The sequence below is a fragment of the Chelonia mydas genome, chromosome 2, assembly GCF_015237465.2.
Source record: "Chelonia mydas isolate rCheMyd1 chromosome 2, rCheMyd1.pri.v2, whole genome shotgun sequence".
Classification (NCBI taxonomy): Eukaryota; Metazoa; Chordata; order Testudines; family Cheloniidae; genus Chelonia; species Chelonia mydas.
Window position 1 is genome coordinate 205,417,433 of NC_057850.1, and position 20,126 is coordinate 205,437,558.

Genomic DNA, 20,126 nt, shown 5'->3' on the forward strand with positions numbered 1-20,126 from the left:
AAAGCTGATATTTATAGCTATTCGGTGTTATTGGTGCTGGCTTAATGATGCCATCTATATGGCTTTGAAGCATATCTACATAATAATAATCTATGTGCCTCTGAAGGCTGAAAATTTCAAAGGGAGAGGAATTATTGTTTAAGGAATATCTATGGAGATATAACCAGGAGCAAATTCAGAATAAATATTAGTTAAGTTTAAGTGGACCACTCTCCCAAAGAAAGTTATACAAGCATAAAACACAAGCTGTATTTCAGTTGTACAAGCATAAAATAAAAGTTGTACAAGCATAAAATAATGTAAAATGAGAATGGAAAAGGCATTCAGTAATATGGTATATAGAGGAGGGAATAATCCTGCACTAGCAGAACAGATCTTTTCCATCTCTGACTTCTTTGATTATGTCATTATTTATGGTTCTTCTCCGAAGCAGCCTCTTACAAACATGAGTTTTTCTTAAAGAGTGATGCGAAAACCTGAGCACAACCCAAATCACATGTGGTATGGCCCTCCCACTGTAAATTTGATAAGGTACAGTGCACCTGCAACCGTAACATGCTGACAGTGTTATTCATTGTCATAAACTAAGTAGAGTTGAGTCAGGTCAACAGGATGAAAAACCAGACTTCCAAGGAAAAAGTGGGTTATTCAGGAAGTAGGGTAGGTGATTTAGTCTGTGGCACTCTTCCCTCTGAATCAGTATTGATTTAATGCCAAAGGTGTGCTGGAGGAGCTGTTATCTTCTGGATGAGATATAACAAAAGCCCTGACTATTAAAGCATTGAAAATATCTCCTCCCAGTTTTTGCTTAAAGTAAGTTTGTATTTACCTTGGTATCCATTTTAATGGTAATACCATTTTAAATTGGAGAAATTACTCCTCATTTCCCCTCTTTAAAATAATGTGCAGTGTGGCAAATACAGACTGGTTGACATGTACCCCCACAGAGGAGGTTGCTTTACAAAAGTAGCCAAATGCTCTCTGTGTATTATCTGATATGCCCAGTCCTGTTTTCATTGAAGTCAGTTGCAAAACTCCCATTGCTTTAATGCAAAAAAAAAAAAAAAAAAAAAGAAGTCAGGTCAGTGATCTGTAAAGCACTTTGAAAGCTTTCAGAACAAAAGATGCAGCTTATCAATATTTTTTCTTTATTTACTATTGATTTCTATTTTTAACCATGAAAGTCAGACTACATGATACTCTCGGGGGATCTACTTGATCTTTAGTACATTGTTTAGAAGACAAATGGGTGATTCATTGTATGTTTTCAGTGTGTATGTGTGTGTATTTCCCCCCAAACTTTACTATGTCTGCGATAAAGCATTAAATGTGGTCCAGCAGATTTAATTTCCCGTTCTCTTTAAAAGCACTAGGTAAAAACTTATCTTCATTAAGTGCCACTGGGAGTCTGGCACCACATAACTAATCAGAGAATTCAGTAGCTTCATGTCCATGTGATGCCTCAAGTTCAAAGGGGACCAAGACATCCTGTTTGGTGTTTTGTTTCACTCAAGCTATTAAAACTGCCCAGGCCTCCTTAAGTGTATTTTTAAGGTAATCTTCTTTACTCCTCATCAATAACACGAACCATTATAAAATCCAATGTCAGCCTAGATAATTTTCAAATTTGCAACATGATTAAAAAAGATCAGTAACCATCAGTGAAATGGAAGGTCAGAAACTCTTGATGGATACTCCCATTTCTATTCTATTATTGTTTTCCATAGACCTCTAAGCATTTTGGTTCAAACGTTGTGACCCTGATGCCTCTACACCAAGATGTAGGTAGGCATGCTGGGAAATTTGCCAGAGATGTGTGTTGCATGCAGGAATGAACACATCCAAGAAGAGTCAAACTAAAAAAAGGGTATGTGTCAGTACACTTACCCTCTCCTCTAAAGTGCTCTTTTAAAACAACCATTAGTGGTAGCTGATACAGCTAGAAAAACAAAGTTTTACAAAACGGTCACTTTCTCTTCAGAAGGTATAGAAACATCACAATTTTATACACTCTTCCTTTGATCTATTTACATTAAATTATGAGATTTGAATCAATATGTTATCATTCGATTCACAGATTTACTTCATTCTGTTCCCAGGACCTGATTAATACTGTGTAGCTTTAGCAAACTTGCTCACTTATTTATGTTTAGTTTAATAAGAAAATATTAAATGCATCTTTTTGTGTTAATTTTTACGGTATATACTAAATGCGAGATTAAATACTATGTACCACTTTTATTTCTTACACTAAGTGTTCTGAAATATTGAAGAAAATGGGTACGTACATGTTAAAGCTGCCCCAGACGCTGCTTTTTTCAAATCTTACTGAACTTGTTAGCATTTACAGGAATCACGTTCAAACAAATAACTTGTTCTTAAGCTATTTCTCCAGTATATGGAAGTTCAAAAGTTCTCATTTGGAGTAAATTATGAATGGTATTTGAAAATAAAGGATTTAATTTACAAGTCTCATATCTAAGACTATAGGTAATGGCTATCTTACTAAAGGAAAGAAAAAAAGATAGCATTAGTAACATCAATAGTTAGCATGCCAGAAGCTGGAAAGTGTGAAAAATCTTGAAAGAAACAAAAATTGCTCATTTTTTCAAGTTTTTTTTGTGGAAATTTTCCATGTCTTTTGATGGAAAAATCAAAAGGGTTTTGTTTTTTTTCACTGAAAAATAAAAATATTTAAAAAGAACTAAAATTTTCCATGAACATCTTTGATTGGAGAAAAGGCCATTTTTTACTGAAAAAAGTTCTGGATGAAAAATTTCAACTGGATCTACTGGCAGCATGAGAATCCCATGCAGAAGATTTTAAGTTAGGGTTTTTTCCATGCTTTAAACCTGATTTGACATAGAGAAAAAGAGCCTTAGAACTGGACTTTTTAAAGAAGAGTCGATGCAGAACTGCACACATACATCGTCTGTGCAATCACACATGTAATGTGCATGACTGCAGGCACAAATTGGGTTATAGTATGTATACAAGTGATTATCTGATTCATACCCAAACACAGTAATGACATGTGCAGATTAGGCATGCAATTGTGCACCTACCACTTTTAAAAACCAGACACTTTATGTACAAGGAAATCATATAAATGTAGGACTGGAAGGCACCTCAAGAGCTCATATAGTCCAGCCTTCCAAGCTTGAGGCAGGACCAAATAAACCTAGACCACTCCTGACAGGTGTTTGTCTAGACTGTTCTTAACCTCCAATGATTGAGATTTCATAAACTCCCTTGGTAACCTACTATAGTACTTAGCTAGTCTTACAGTTTTTCCTAATATCTCACCTACATCTCTCTTGATGCTGATTAAGCCAATGACTTTTTGTCCTACCTTCAGTGGACATTGAGAACAATTGATCTCTGTCCTCCTCTTTAGAACAGCCCTTAAAATATCTGAATATCCGCCCCCCGCCCCATTTTTTAATGGTAAAGTCTTGTGTGTTTTTTAAGATTGCGAAGCAAGTACAAGTAGAACTGAGGCTGCTTCACAAACCCATGCATTACCATCAATTTGCACTACCCAAAGGATGGTGTATAGGCAGATGTTTGTTTTGGAAGTTTTTGGCAGTGCAGCCAAAGAGCCATCCTTCCAGGATGTATATAGGGGATGAGGCTGAGAAGGCTACATGATAAAAGAGACAGAGAAAAACTCAATAGATATCAATAATTAGTAAATATGAGCAACCAGAATGGAAGAGAACTGTGATGGATTGGCAATATTTAGTTGTTTTTGTACAGTAAATTATTCTTGGCTTGCTCTTACTTTACTGAACAATCTTTCAGCAATCTGCCTTTTGGACATATTTGTGCATGTTGTTTGAACCTCAATCAATGGGAAAAACAGAATCTAAAAATGTGCTTCTTTTTTATGCATTTTAAAGTACACTGCTTTTTATTAGGAAAACTGCTTCAGCTTCTTCCAAGTTATCTCCATGAAACTGAGGGAAATATTAAATCATTTTAATATTTCTCATGTGATTTCTCATGTGAAAAGGAATGTGAAGTTTTCCTCCTATAGTGAATATTTATATATTATATTAACACTTACAAACCTGGTGCCTGTTCCCAAAATTATTAGAGTACTCATTTCAGTAAATCTTAATCATGCTAGTAGAGTAGTCCCACTTAAGTCAGCAGGACTACTCAAGTGAATAAGGATTTGTGGAATCTGGCCCTACATTCTAGCACTTCTGGCAGTTTACGGTCGTTCATTGATAGAAGCACGAACCATTTCCTTTTGACAAAATATCTTTTAAATATTGATAAAAAGTAATAATTTTTATCATGTTCTGATATTGCCAACTTTCGTATTTTGTTGCAAATCGCATCAAATTTGGTACTTGTATTAATCTCCAACTGCTGGAATCAAGAAATGGCATGAGAATCTCAGCTTTCCTTAACCAGAAAGTTTCGAGTTCTCATGGTTGCAGAGAAAAGCCTGAAAATTGGAGCAAGCATATGTGAAGAGTTCACAAACAAGCAAACAAAAAAAAACCTGCCGCCAAATTTCTTATTTTTAATATATCTAATGATTTTGGGGGACTTGACTCAAGATTTTTTAACTTTTGGATTAGCAATACTAATGTTCTATTTTAGTTATTAGTTAAAATTCAAGCATAATGCACAATATTGCACATAAAGTAGATTTCTGCAACTATACTGTCCTGGGTAGGATTGCAGGATTGGGCCCGATCAGCGAATGTTCAACCAAAACAACTCCAATTATAATTCCATGGGTTTTTCTTTTTTATTGAATCTCTAAATGGATACAAAAAACTCCTACACCTTTGTTTTAAATTTGATATCTGTTTGATTTTGAATGTTTTACAAAAATAACAGAAAACAAGACAATTGTTTGGATCAAATGTAAATGAGTCTAGAAAATATCATTAGACAATTGAGGGATCCCTGTTGCTGACACCAGTCAAGCATGAAGTGTACTTGATACTGGGACAGTGTGAAAGAGATGAGTTTTCAGACCAGAAAACAGATGGCCCCTTATCACCCCCTGAGGCTAAACACACAGCAGCAAACTTCAGAGATGCCTTTACCTTTACCCTGTCTGTCCCTATCAGGATAGGATCTGTTATATTAAGGGTTATTGCCTCTCTAGCCCTCCCTGTGATCAGCTTTTGAAGTCCATGGCCAAGAGGCCAGTGTGAGAATATCACCACAGATAAGAGGTGTTTGCTTTGTGAAATTTTCAGGACAAGAATCCACGGAACCCTTCATAGTCCAGTAGGGAACCACAAACTCAAGCTAATATCTTCTAATCCCCTGTTGGTTTCAGAACTACCCACCATAAAAAGCATAACTGGCTGTTTATTTGTGCAGCCAAGCGATAGCATCTTAAAGTTACAATCTGCCTTAAGTAGTGGGGATATGAAGCCCAAGAAATGAACCATCCAAGCTCATAATCAAAATTGTGTGTGCTCTCTCCTTCTCTGCCTAATGAGATGTAAACATTTTGGCCACTAATTCTTTTTTTGAATATTAATCAAAAATAGTGGTCAAAAATCACAAAGGATAGCTCTGCCCCCAAATTAAATGGCTTGCGTTGTAGTTTTTTGAAGCTTTGGACAATATGTTAAGAAATGTTCCCATGACACAGCCAAGTAAATACTTGTGGCACATTTCTATTTATTACAAAGAATACTTCAATTCTAAGACATAAGTCATGCTCTTCTAATAAAGGCTTTACAAATTCCCAAAGAGAAGCTGAATTCCCAATGCACCAATGCTGCAAAAGATCAGACCCTTCCTTTTATGTAGAAATTCACATTTTGGAGACTGATTTCAACATTCTCCTCTCAGACAAATGCCAAGAAACTCATGTAAGTTGCTGAGCACCCTCAACACCCTTCAAATAGGCCCTAAAACTTAATTATTATTGGTTTTCTTTGCCTCACAATTTTGTCAAGTTTAAAATATCCTGACTGGAACAAAATCCTTCTCCATCTCCCTCCCTCTTACAATGGATTACCCAAACCTTTTTGATATCAGGCAAAAGTGTGGATTGACTGAGTTTAAGTTGCAGAATCTAGATAATACACCACCAAAATATTTATTGCATGGGTTGTATTAGTTATTATCTCATCATCATTCAGTGCCTCTATCATAGCACAAAGGGAAAAATAATGTGAGTGGGAAAAGAGATAAAGGAAGAGCAGTGAGAGGGAAAAATGTTTCTTAACGGTGCAGTGGGTTCTCTTTCCATTGTAATCTATCCTCCTCCCTGTCACCAGCAAACTACCTTAAATCAAGTAACTGGCACCTGATGTATTCTGCAGATGGGTCAGCACTGTATATCTGGAACACAGTATACAGGTGGTTTTTCACTTGTGCTTGTTAGTTAACTAGCTAGAAGACACATCTTCTTTTGGGGGGGTGCGGCACTTGGAAAGGAAAATATCTCCTGGATGATTCACAAAAAGTAAGAGTAAGTGAAGGAGTAGATCCATTGAGTGTTTATCTATTAATACGTTTAGTTGTCTTCACTTCCTCCTTAGGCAGACTCTTCCTGGAAGGAGTAAGTGACAGTTGCAGCGATAAAATCTAAATACATTAGATAGCCAGATGAATTTTTGAAAATGTGGACACAAAAAAATCAGTGCTAAGAAGAGTTCTGTATAGTTCAGATATGCTTTGGATAAGTATCCAGTTAGGGGCATGTAGTAAAACCACCAATTTATGAAGTTCTCCCTTCCCTAGTTCTAGCCAATTGTTTACTTCCTTTACCTGAGGATTTCTCTCACCTTGGCATAGTAGGTAAAATATTCAGAAAGAGCTCTGGCTGTCAGCCCTCGGTGGCTGGGGCTTGTGCTGAAGGACCATGGACACCTGGAAGGTGGGGATAAAGGGGAGAGCTGGAGCCCCGCCATCTGAGCTCACCTCTCCCCCAACCCCAATTCCTCACCTGGAAGTGGCGGGCTCCGGCTGTCAGCCCCGAGGTGGTAGCAGCAGTGCAGAAGTAAGGGTGCCAATGGGGCACTAAGTCTGCTGTGAAAAGTGATATTGCTGAATATCACTTTTCACATTAGAGACTAACAAATTTATTTGAGCATAAGCTTTCGTGAGCTACAGCTCAATTCATCGGATGCAACCGATGAAGTGAGCTGTAGCTCAGGAAAGCTTATGCTCAAATAAATTTGTTAGTCTCTAAGGTACCACAAGTCCTCCTTTTCTTTTTGCGGATACAGACTAACATGGCTGCTACGCTGAAACTTTTCACATTGCCACCCTTACTTCTGTGCTGCTCCTGGCACAGCTCTGCCTTCAGAGCTGGGGGCCCAACCAGCAGCCACTGCTCTCCACTCTGCCTTCAGAGCTGGGCACCCGACCAGCAGCTGCTGCTCTCTGCTCTGCCTTCAGAGCTGCGTGGCGATATATGTACTTAGGGGGTGTGGGGCTGTAAATGACTACAGACACAAAAAAAGAGGGCCCCGGTCAAATAAGTTAGAGAACCACTGATCTAGTATACAGCTAACTCATATATCAGTTCCACCTCTAAAACATCTAACAGAATATGTTTCTCTGTTCTGATGCAGATATAGTTTTGGAATCGTCTATATTTCAGATGTATTACACTAGAAATGCAGATTACGTGTCTGATCCTACACTCACGGAAATCAACAACAAAGCTGTAACTGATTTCAGTGATGTAAATTCAGGCATTAGAAATGGAAGATGTGGATGACTGATGGAATGCTGCCAACAAGCTTGGCAACTGCTTTGATGAGGAGAATCTACCACCCACTCTATAGCATGCAATAATTCAACCAGTATTAAAGAAATCACTGCAAGAGATCTCACAAACTCCCATTGTTTAACATCCCTTTCCTAAGCAAGCTAATGGAGAAGAAGCCAATACTGCAATTATCCTGTATCTCCCTTGAGCAAGTCTGGGTATAGTAAAGGAACCAACACTTGTTGCTTTGGTAGATAACCTTCTCCTGTCTGTAACAGGGGAAGTACATCCAAGTCATCCAGGTGGGCCTCTGTGGAGCCTTTAATACCATCAGTTACCAAGTACTCCTGACCCGACTCCAAGAGGCAGCAGGAGTGAATGGAAATTCCCTGGCACAGCCACCTTCCTCTGAGATTGATATTCACATTATGGACAACTGTTCCTCCACCTCCAAGCTGTCACCTGCAGAGTTCCACATCTCCTGTACATCAAAAGTAAACAGCATTATCTGCTTTCCAACCCAACTCACCCTTTGGATGAAAAGCAGCAGGCTAACAGGGAATCCAGAAAAAATTAGGTAATGCTGAACTCTCAAAGCTCATATTTTGTTGGGCTGGCTGTTTGCTTGTAGAGAGAGGAAATTTGATATGGCATCAGTGAGATACAATGACCCTGAAACCCTACAATTTACAAATTTTTGTAAACTAGAACTCCACTTAAAAAGATACCAAACCAACATTCATTTTATATGCTATCTATCATATATTTATATGGGCTTCCCTTGCCTGTCTCCTTTATAATAATATTATGTTATCTGTATATTACAGTAACTCCTAGAAGACCCAACCAGGATTGGAACTCTGTTATGCTAGGTACATAGGAACACAGAGGAACACATGGCCCTTGACCTAAAGAGTTTACAATCTATCTAAGGTACTCTGTATCAGACTGTACAACATTCTCTTGTGAGCCCTCTGGACAATGCAAAGTACGTCAAAAGACCACAGAGGATCAGTTATTGGAATAGCCAAATAGTTACTGAGAACAATTTATCAATCCTAGTGAAAGCAAGTAGCAAAGTCATGCTTATAGAGACAAGCCTAAGTCACTAAGTTTAGCTCCAGATCAAACGTCCCCCAAAGATTAAGGGCTTTAGTTCAGATCCACCCCTTTTAAACATATTACAAATCTAATGCCACAGACAAACTGAAGAGAACTTCATGAGATGATGTAGCAACTTTGAACCTGGGAAAAAGCTTCAGGAGGTCACACATGACTGAAGAGACACAGAGAAAGAACCAAATAATTTATTTTGATGTAAGACAGCAGCCATAATGAGCACCCAAAAAAGAGCATAAAAATATTATTTACTACTCCCTGAGACTTCATAGTTTCTAATGTCAGAAGGGACCATTATGATTTAGTCTGGCTTCCTGCATAACATATGCACCGTAGAATTTCACCAAGTAATTCCTAGAGCAAGTCCATAACTCCTGGATGAGCTAGAGCACACCTTTTAAAAACACATATAATCTTGATTGAAGGGTTCACGTAATGATGGAGCTATCATACTAGATAAGCTGCTTCAAAACATGGGTCTTATTTCTAGTCTGAATTTGTCAACTTCAAACATTCGATTTTAGATTAAAGACCCCTCTACTGGCAGACATATTTTCCCATGTAAAGCATGTACACTGTGATCAAATATCTGAAGAGCAGAACAGAAACTAGGGTTCAAATTGCCCATTCTCCCTCTGAGTTCTGAGAAGAACCACCAGGACCCAAAAAGCATGAGGGCTTGATCTACAGGATGTGAGCACAGCTAATCCAAGAAATGGGAGCTGCAGAGCAACCCTAATTTGCACATTAAGTTTTACAAGCAGAAGGCAATATGTCTCTCGGGAAAATATTGCTGCTTAGGATGTTAGTGAATCCTGTGCTGTGATTAATGAGACAGGCCCTGTGCTGTGATGAGAGGGTGCCCCATTCCCTGTGCTGTGATGGGAGGGTGCCCCATTCCCTGTGCTGTGAATGGTGGGATGCGTTCAGTGCTTTACAACTGATTTTATTAGTCACCATTCAAAGTATTCGATAATGCAATATTTATTTCAACAAGCTTAGAGAAGTCAATTTGACTTTCTTCAAGAAAAAAGCACGAGGATAGCAAACCAACACATCATGGGCAATATAATGGGCCTGCAGCACATTAACTTAGAGTGAGTTGGAACCCATGGATTCCATATACTTGAGCAACCGTGCGTCACTAATTTGACACAGCAGTAAGTAGGTATCCAACCTGACACTGAATGATTTACTCTTTAAATGCCTGCAGTGGCGTCTTTTCCTACTGCTAATTGTTGATCTCATTTTGCACCCTGGTGTCAAATAGTCTCCCTGGGATAAGAGAGTAAAAGGACAGGAAAACTTCAGCAAATCATTATAGCTCTTAATGAAATGCAGTTGTCAAAGAAGATAACAGACCCCAAAACATCTTACGTCTTGCTTGACACTTCTCTGTTTACAGTTTTTATGGAATGATCACCATTTAATGACCAATTGCCAATAATCCTTACTTAAGTGGGAAAATGATATAAGGGACTTTACTGCAGACAGTATGCTAAGGACTATACTATAAGACAAAAAGAAAGCAATTCACATAAGGATAATATTACAGGGAGAAATTCTCTATTTATAATCGCTAAATTTGAAATTGTTGCTTTTACTAGATCCAAGAAACTGCAAATTTATGGCCAGATCTGGCAGTCCTTTCTTAGATCTGTGTGCAGAGTACATCAAATGGCATAAAAATATGACCTCGCATAGGCTATAGAAATTAACTATAAAACAAAGTACAGGACATACCAGCTACATCTCAGCGTTCCAGATAAGGCTCAGCAAGCGAACCCAAAATCTTAGAATACCATACTCTCAACATCATTTCTCCTTCCTCCCTTTCATCCTTAATGGAGATTTTTTCATTACTCCAATATCAAAAATGGTATTTTATGCTCATATATTTTTTATAATATACTATATATTATACTGAATTTTTTATGTTACATTATTGAAAGTTTAATAAAAGGTTAGCCATAAAAGAGAAATACTAAGATTATTCAGTAACTGATATGGGCTTTCCCCTTAAATGTTTTTGGATTGTATTAAAATGAACATTCATATACTGAACTTGATCCACACAAAGAACTTCCAGTAATATCAATAGTTGCTCTGTATGAAGATCAAAGGCAGCAGTATATGGTCCTAATTTTGGTAAATCTTTTATTGAGTGCTACAGTAAATGGCCAATGGAATATCCATAGTAGTACATTGTGTGATGAAAGGTGCTATAGAAAATGCTCCGATTGTTAGATAACATGTATAAGTTTATACAAGCTGAATAGACAATCTATATGTTTGTTTTGCATTTTTCATACAACTGTGTATTGTGCAACAAATTAATTTAGAGTCAGGCTTCAATATTACTTTTCTTCAACCCAATAATAAATACACACATACATACTTGATGGTGTGGTGTACAGATTTGATTGGCATGTGTTTAGGGCATGTACCCGGTTACCATCTCACCTCTATTTAAGCTTTTGGGCCAGATCCTCAGCTGAGGAAAACTGGCATAGTGCCACTGACCTGGGGATATACCATTTCACCCCAGCTGAGGATGGTGCCCTTAGATGTTTGCACATATATTTACAAGTAGCATCATTAAGGAAATAATGCCTGCTAAGCCAGTAGAGGCTGTCAGCTGCACAGGAATGCCATTCTATCTGGATCATGATAGCTTGCTGAAAGAACAGCAATACAGAGAGAGAGCCTCCCGTTGCACAGGTCCTCTCCACAAACAGTTTTTGTAATTGATTTAACGCACCAGTGTGGATATAGTTATACCAGTACAAAGGTGTTTTGTAAACTCTCTGCAGAAACATTATGGGGTTTCACTGATTTAACCAACTGGTTTTTCTATCAATTTAGTTGAATTAGTACAAAACTGTGTGCAGACAAGCTTTTAGTAACTTCAGCATGAGAGTAGTGTTCACATGTACCCCGGTTCAGGAAGGTACTAATGCATGTGTGTAAGCTCATCCCTGTTCAGGAGAGCACTTAAGCACATACGTATGTATTACATTTAAGTTTAAGGCTTCAATTCTCTGCTATATGTGGATTCAGCTCGGAGATAGTAACAAGTGTCAGCTGCAGGGAGCAGGGTGTGGGTCCCAATAGAAGCTAGAGAACTATGTGGCCTACTCTAACTTCTACTGCTAACACAAGATCCATAACAGGCCCTATGCCAGTGGAGGATCAGGCACCACGGCTTCCCCTTGACCAGGCTCCCTCCTGTTATGTCACATAACTGAACCACCCCCTTCTTTTCCTTACGCTGGAGGTGGTGTAGCTCTAGGAGGAGTGGTGGGTGAAGGAATCCTCCCTTCAGCAGCTGGCAAGATTAACTGGGGCCACAACTGCAGCCTCAAAACTGCAGAAATACCTGTGGTCCCTCTGAATCCTCTTCATAGGGTGTTTTAGGCAGTGGATCCACATGGCCCACTGGTCATGCCACCTCTCTCCCTTATTGCCTTCAAAGCCCTTCTATAGAACTCCACTTCATGGTACGGCTTCTCCATGACTCAGACCCCCCATGAACTGCAACTGTGCAGTTTGACTCCTTTGACACCTTTGACTCCTTCCACAACCTTTCAACAGACTGCTGGATTTGTCTCATAAATACTTGGTAAGCTAACCAAAGAAGGAATAGCTCTAGCTGTGGACTGTGCAATAAGTTAGTCTGGTGACAGATCCTCCAGCACCAGCATTACTATCATCAGAGGACTCAACTGTGCCTTTAAACTGCAGTGCTCTATTAGGCACGGCAAGGAGCACCACCACCCCAGGGGAATATCAGGGAAAGACTCTGTTTCACGGGCCATGCCTGGTATTGAATGGGAGCCAGCTGAAAGGGTATGGAGTAGTCGTTTGCTGCTGATGTATTCATTTACTGTTCGGAAGCTGAGACCGGGCAGTGGCCCAGACTACACTTATTTTAAATAAAGTAACAGGCAAAAATGTGTGATTGCATTAATGCAGGCTATAAATTAAACATGCTTCCCAAAATAACAGACCACAGTCATTGGACACATAGCTGGTGAGACGAAAGCAGCTGGGAGTCTAAGGGAGTTAACCAGCTGAGTTCACCAGTGGAGGAAGGTTTTTTTTATTTTGTTTTGTTTTTCCCCCCTTTCATTAACTTGCAGGTAACTCCAAAAGGAAGAACCCACAATGGGAGGAAAATGGTGTGTTGCCAACGCCACTGCTAGCTCCTTCTTTTCCTGCACCTGGGGGGTACCTAGTCAGACAAGCATCTTGACCCTGGAGCCTTCTACCAAGATCCTGTTTTTGACTTGCTTGGAATGCAGCCTTCATGTCTGAGCCAATGAAAGCCAGGCAAGGGAAACCACCTGGTGTGAGAGGTGTCTTGGTGGAGTCCTTCAAGAAGGAGGTAAGAGAGCTGAAGGAGGAGGTGGCTAATTTGTGTAATATCTGGGAGCATGAGGACTACATTGACAGGATGCAAATGGAAACATCTGGGATGAAGGATGGTAGCCAACTACAGATGACTACAGCAACACCAAAGGAGGAAAGAGAACTGGCTGCTCTGTGTGGAGGAGATTGGCTGCCTGCCACCTAGGGTAGGACACAGTGCTCCATCCTCCACGCAGGTCTCATTTCCAACGTGGTCAAGAACCAGTATGCTGTACTGGCAACAGGACGTGATGCCAATAACAGAGGAGAAGGAGCCATTTGCCATGAAGAGTGGGAGGCTCACGGCCACACCACCTAATAGGAGGCGTGCTGATGGCTGGGGACTCCCTTCTGAGGGGGATGGAGATATCCATCAATCTGACCTGTCATGATGCCCCAGGAAGTGTGCTGCCTGCATAGAGCCCATATCTGACACATAAAGAAAGGTTGTTGAGGCTCGCTATCCCTCTGATCACTACCTCATGCTACTCATTCATGCAGGCACTAACAATATGGCCCTGAGCAGATCAGCAGTGACTACAACGCTCTGAGAGTGATGGCAAAGGAGTTGGGGTTGCAGGTTGTGTTCTTGTCCATCCTCTGAGTTAGGGTAAAAGCCAAGGCAGAGACGCACACATCCTGGAGACAAATACATGGCTGCACAAATGGTGTCAGTAGGAGAGATTAGGCTTCCTTGACCATGAGATGCTGTTCTGGAAAGGAGGGCCGCTGGGAGGAGATGGGGTCCATCAAAGAAAAGGAAGAGCATCTTTGCCCATCAACTGACTAACCTAGTGAGGAGGACTTTATACTAGGTTCAAAGAGGACAGGTGACAAAAGCCTACAGATAGGCATAAAAATGCAACCTTGACAGCTAGATGTTGTGGGGAACATGGAAAATTACAGTAGGGTCATAGGAGCAAAAAGATAGAAATCAGTGGGGGAATCTGCTCAATATCTTAGTCTATACACAAATTCAAGGAGTATGGGTAATAAACAGGAGGAACTGGACGTATTAGTGCATAAGCCAAATTATGACTTAATTAGCATCACAGTGACTTGGGAAATATCATGCTGGAATATTCATATAGAGGGGTATATCTTGTTCAGGATGGACAGGAAGGGGAAAAAAGGGAGGAGGTGTTACATTATATATCAAGAATATATACATTTGTTCTGAGGTCCAAGGAAGGAGGTGAGGGGCAGACCACTTGAAAGTCTCTGTGTAAAGATAAAAGGAGGGAAAATAGAGATGATATCATGGTGGGGGTATACTATAGACAATGAAATCAAGAACAGGAGGTGGATGAGGTGTTTTTAGAACAAATAATAGAAATATGCAAAACATAAGACTGGTAGTAGTGGGGGAATTTAAGATGTCTGCTGGGAAAGTAATATGGCAAAACACAAAATTTCCAATAAATCCTTGGATTGTATTGTGGACAACTTTTTGTTTCAGAAATTGGAAGACATAAGGACAACAGGACAGTCATTTTAGATTTTATTCTGACCAGCACACGAGAATGGGTTATGAATCTGAAGGTGGAAGGCAATTTGGGTGAAAGTGATCATATAATGATAGATTTCATGATTCTAAGGAAAGGAAGGATTGAGATCAGCAGGAACAATGGTTAAAAAAAACAGACTTTAAAAAACCCAGAGAACTGATAGGTATTGCTGCCTAAGAAGAAAATCTAAGGGAAGGAGTTCGGAAGAACTGGCAGTTTCTCAAGAAAGCAGTATTAAAGACACAACTTAAACTATCCTAATGTGAGGAAAAGGTAGGAAGAATAGTAACCGGCCAATATGGCTCCATCTGAAGCTCTTTAATTACCTTAAAATAATAAAAAAAAAATCCTACAGAGTGGAAACATGGACCAATTGCTAAGGAAGAATGCAAAAGAATAGCACAACTATGCTGGTACAAATCAGAAAGGCTAAGGCACAAAATGAGTTAAACCTAGCAAGGGACATAAAAGCCAATAACAAGAGATTCTTTAAATATATTTGGAGCAAGAGAAAGATGTAGGAAAGTGTGGGTCCTCTACTTAGCAGGAAAGGAGAGTTAATAACTGACAACATCAAGAAGGCTGAGGTGTTTAATGCTTATTTTGCTTCAGTCTTCAATAAAAAGGTGACCAAATAATCCACACCAATTAATATTGACAAGAAGAAGGAAGGAATGCAAGACAAAATAGGAAAAGCAGAGCTTAAAATCTTTTTAGATAAGTTAGATGTAGTCAAATCAGCAGGGCCTAATGAAATTCATCCTATACTATCCTATACTACTTAAGGAACTAGCTGAAACAATCTTGGAACCATTAGCAATTATCTTTCTGAACTCATGGAAGACAGGTGAGGTCCCAGAGGGCTGGAGAAAGACACAAAGAAGATCCAGGGAATTACTGACCAGTAAGCCTAACTTCAATACCTGGAAAGACACTGGAACAAATAATGAAATAATCAATTTGTAAGCACATAAAGAATAATAGGGTGAGAAGGAATAGCCAGCATGGGTTTGTCATGAACAAATCATGCCAAACCAACCCAATTTCCTTCAGTGACAAAGTTACTAACCTAGTGGATGGGGGAAAGCTATAGATGTGATATATCTAGATTTTAGTAAAGCTTCTGACACAGCCTCACTTCACAGTCTCATAAGCAAACTAAGGAAATATGGTCTAGATCAGGGGTTCCCAAACTTGGTTTGCAGCTTGTTCAGGGTAAGCCCTTGGGGGAGACGTTTTGTTCACCTGAGCATCCCAGTGGCCGCGGTTCGCCATTCCCAGACAATGGGAGCTGTGGGAAGTGGTGGCTCAGACACCTGGTCTAGATGAACCCTTGGCCTAGAAGAAATTACTATAAGGTGAGTGCACAGTTGGTTGAAAGACCGTACTCAGAGTAAGATATCAATTGTTTGCTGTCAAACTGGGAGAGCATATCTACTGGGGTCTTGCAGAGGTTAGTCCTAGGTATAGTACAACTCAATATTTTCAAAAAAAAAGGAAAGGAGTACTTGTGGCACCTTAGAGACTAACCAATTTATTTGAGCATAAGCTTTCGGGAGCTACTGCTTACTTCATCGGATGCATACTGTGGAAAGGGTAGAAGATCTTTTTATACACACAAAGCATGAAAAAATATCTCCCCCCACCCCACTCTCCTGCTGGTAATAGCTTATCTAAAGTGACCACTCTCCTTACAATGTGTATGATAATCAAGGTGGGCCATTTCCAGCACAAATCCAGGGTTTAACAAGAACGTCTGGGGGGGGGGGGGGGGGGGAGGGGGTAGGAAAAAACAAGGGGAAATAGGTTACCTTGCATAATGACTTAGCCACTCCCAGTCTCTATTCAAGCCTAAGTTAATTGTATCCAATTTGCAAATGAATTCCAATTCAACAGTCTCTCGCTGGAGTCTGGTTTTGAAGTTTTTTTGTTGTAATATCGCAACTTTCATGTCTGTAATCGCGTGACCAATCTCTCTGGTACCTTGCACAATGCTAAGTCATTATGCAAGGTAACCTATTTCCCCTTGTTTTTTCTTACCCCCCCCCCCAGACGTTCTTGTTAAACCCTGGATTTGTGCTGGAAATGGCCCACCTTGATTATCATACACATTGTAAGGAGAGTGATCACTTTAGATAAGCTATTACCAGCAGGAGAGTGGGGTGGGGGGAGGCATTTTTTCATGCTTTGTGTGTATAAAAAGATCTTCTACACTTTCCACAGTATGCATCCGATGAAGTGAGCTGTAGCTCACGAAAGCTTATGCTCAAATAAATTGGTTAGTCTCTAAGGTGCCACAAGTACTCCTTTTCTTTTTGCAAATACAGACTAACACGGCTGTTACTCTGAAACCTGTCAATATTTTCATTAATGACTGGAATGATGGAGTGGAGAGTAGGCTTATAAAATTTGCAGATGACACCAAGCTGGGAGGGGGTGCAAGCACTTTGTAGGACAGGATAAGAATTCAAAATTACCTTGACAAATTGAAGAACTGGTCTGAAATCAACAAGATGACATTCAATAAAGACAAAGGTAAAGTACTTCACTGAGGAAGCAAAAATCACATGCACAACTACAAAATTGGGAATAATTGGCTAGGCAGTAGTACTGCATAAAAGGTTCTGGGTATTATAGTGGATCACAAATTGAATATGAGCCAACAATTTGATGCAGTTGCAAAAAAGGCTAATATCATTCTAGCATTTGTTAACAGGAGTGTTGCATGTAAGACAATTGTTCTGCTCTGTTCAGCACTGGTGAGGACTCAGCTAGAATACAGTGTCCATTTCTGGGTGCCACACTTTAGGAAAGATGTAGATAAATTGGAAAGCATCCAGAGGAAAGCAATAAAAATGATAAAAGGTTAGGGTTAGGATAAAAGGTTTAGAAAACCTGACCTCTGAAGAAAGGTTAAAAAACTGGGCATATTTAGTCTTGAGAAAAGAAGATTGAGGGGAGACCCGATAAAACTCTTCAAATATATTAAGGGATCTTATAAAGAGGATGGTGATCAATTGTTCTTCATGTCTACTGAAGATAGGACAAGAAGCAATGGGCTTAATCTGCAGCAAGAGAGATTTAGATTAGATATTAGGAAAAACTTTCTGCACTATAAGGGTAGTTAAATTCAGGAATAGGCTTCCAAGGGAGGTTGGGGAAAACCCATCATTGGAGGTTTTTAAGACAAACACTGGTCACGGATGGTCTAGGTTTACATGGTTCTGCCTCAGCACAGGGGGCTGAACCTGATGACCTCTTAAGGTCCCTTGCAGTACTATATTTATATGATTCCATGAGTACAGTTGAGTTACACCAGGGATGTATTTGGCCCAGTGATTTTCTCATTTGGATCATCTATCTTCATCCTTTTTCTCCCAGCTCTTCAGAGCCAGGACTTGCTGTTCTGTTAACGCTTTACAGTTATTCCTGTGTGACTGTGCTCTGACTGAAGGCCATAAAATGCTCTCCATCAGTGGTGCAGCGTCTCTGTATTGCTTCTTTACCAAGTGGGGAAAATAGTCAAAGAATCAGTTTTCCTTTTTTGATGTAAATGTCTTAATTATCCAGTGCAAAGATTGTATTGGGTCATTGGAAATCAGGGAGACCAGTGTATTCAATGGGTTCAAAGCATTAAAAATATATAAATGAAACGACAATAATCGTTTGGCTACAAGCTACAGTTTGGCCTGCAAAAACATGTTAGAATTTCTCTGTGCACTTGCTTGTATTGTACGTTTTACAAGTCTGAGAAGTAACCAATGATATTACTATTTCTTCATGGATCCACATTTAGATTACCTTTGTACTTCTTTAATATGGAGTTCGTCTCTCAAATGTTAGGTGATTTTTTTGTTATAGGCAGTATGCACTTTTCTCTATACCATATGCAGGATATATGCTCTAAAAACGTATGGTGAAATGTTGAGAATTTTGGTTGAGGGAAATAATAAAATCCTTTGGCTCTGTACAAAGGACTTTATTCGTCCTTTAGATACGTGATTATTATCTGGGCCTATATTTGCTTTTCCTTTAATTTAAACAAGAGCCACTTACTGTAAATCAACTTTTTGTTTACATTTATACTGGTGTGTACGTGTGGCCTCTTGTACTAAAATTTTAAGACAATTTCAGGTTCTGTATGTGCTACGCAAAGAGGGTAGAGAGGATTCAGAACACAGAGTGGATGAAGAAATATTTTCTTCACTGTCAGGGTGAAATTCACTCCATTCTCTTTCTCAGGGTTGCGGGGGGGAATAAGATACATCCTCCAATATACTGGTAGGTTGTGGAATTGCTGCACAGCCCATCCTGCCTGGAACAGCAAGTGGTACCTCTCAAGCCCATTGAGCAAGGGTTCATAGCTGTGACATTCAGGTAAGTAAGGATCCCTCCGAACCAACAATTTTAGAGTCATTGTGAAGCCCTCTTGCCCTGCACACTGCGAGTGTTGAGCTCATGCAATCACAGCTCTACCTATTCCCTTATTTGTAAAGGATAATAATAAGGACTGTGCAGCGTGGAGGGACTTGCACGAGCCCTCCGCCAAGGAGGGATTTCACCCCCAGGGCATATCTTTGCAGAAGAAATTTAGAGATATAATAAATTAAAGGTCATTTTTTATTTGCACTCTGCGTGCATGTCACAATGGAGATAACATCCCAACCTTGAAGGAGATGGCAGTTAAGCTTCTGTGGCTGGTCAGCTCCTCACCATGGCCATGTTCCTGTTTCCTCTCCATTCCCACTGCAGATTAACACATCCCATTGGCATGCAAGGACTCATTGAGCTAAACCTTTACACAGTGCTCCCTCCTTTGCACACCAACACACAACTCCCACTGACTCCTATGGAGTGATTTTAAATTACACTAAATAAGAATCTGGATTAGAAAACAAGTCTATTTTGTATTCCAGCATAGAATGTCAACAGTGTCTTATATATTGCAATGCTACACTGCACATTGCTCTACATATTGTTATTGGGCCAGATTTTTAAAGGTATTTAGGTGCCTAAAGATGCAGCTACCTACTGTAATTTTCAGAATGACCATGTCACCTACTTCTTATTGATTTAATCAGCACATCCCTCGGGCCGCGCCACTTCCCGCAGCCCCCATTGGCCTGGAGCGGCGAACCGCGGCCTGTGGGAGCCGTGATCGGCCGAACCTGTGGACACGGCAGGTAAACAAACCGGTCCGGCGTGCCAGGGGCTTTCCCTGAACAAGCGGCGGACCGGCTTTGAGAATCACTGCGTGAGGGGCTTAAACTGGGCATCCAGAAACTGAGGCACTGCACATCACTAATTTCTTTTGAAAAACTTGACTTTCATAAACAGTGGTGTAAATCAGGAGTAACTCGTTTAGTGGGTTACAGTAATAT

General features: G+C 39.9%; 1 protein-coding gene across 1 annotated transcript in view; it reads right to left on the reverse strand.

The window, feature by feature from the left end:
• Nucleotides 1-20,126, reverse strand: part of HDAC9 (histone deacetylase 9) — a 686,372-nt gene that overhangs the window by 55,649 nt on the left and 610,597 nt on the right. The gene's annotated exons all lie outside the window — the stretch shown is intronic.